Raw genomic sequence first — 957 nt, forward strand, 5'->3', positions numbered from 1 at the left:
GTGTGTGTGTGTGTGTGTGTGTGTTTGTGTGAATGGCGCGTTCTTGCATTGTGCAGGTCTTCAGTTTGCACCTGACTAACCCTTTCAGTATCGCCAGTCTACCATCAGTTTGATGCCGGTAAATAGTCCAACGCTACCTATTCCACTAATATGTAATATTTTGAATATATTATATGTGTATATTAGGATGTGCGTGCACTAATATTTGTTGTTGAAGGTATGTACATGCGTACAATCTGTGTACATGAACGTAGTTTGAAATGTGATTCTCTGACCATTGATGCTTAATGATCACACATACTTATTTTGACTTTGGCCAAGGCTAGTTGGGTAAGCTACAAACAGTCTAAACCAGTTACCTATCTAAATCACTCATTGAAATATAGCTTAGACACAACGAATCAATATTTCAGCTGGAACAATCAAACCAAACACCTCAAACATATAAATGCGTGAAGTGTTCTGCTGCATATGCATTTGTTTGGTATGACAGCGGATTGATGGATACCACGCCAGCCATTGCACATGAGTTCCATCAGACCTTGAAGTACACATTCGTGTCTAAATCTCTTGCAAGCAGTGGACAGTGCGAGCAGTCACTAATGCGAAACTCTCACTCGCCTCCCAGTCAGCACGCGCGGTGCATAATTGCACTGGCCAGAGAATCGCCATGCGCAAGGCTCTCGCTACCAGCAGTTGTGTATATGCTTCTACTACACAGACATACCACTACACTATTAGAACTCGCCCATGAACTTATGACCTCGTAATACACTCCCACACCCACCTGCACAGAAGAACAAGCACAGCTACGACGTCATTGTCACCACCATGCGGCACGTGGAAGGCTACTCACTCACCGCCATGCACCACATGGTGACAAGCGTGTACCCGTCGAACAACGCAGCACGCGAGCAGCTGGAGGGGCGTATGGTGCGCTTGGGCCAACCGTCGGGG

The sequence above is a fragment of the Sphaeroforma arctica genome, assembly GCF_001186125.1.
Source record: "Sphaeroforma arctica JP610 unplaced genomic scaffold supercont1.2328, whole genome shotgun sequence".
NCBI lineage: Eukaryota > Ichthyosporea > Ichthyophonida > Sphaeroforma > Sphaeroforma arctica.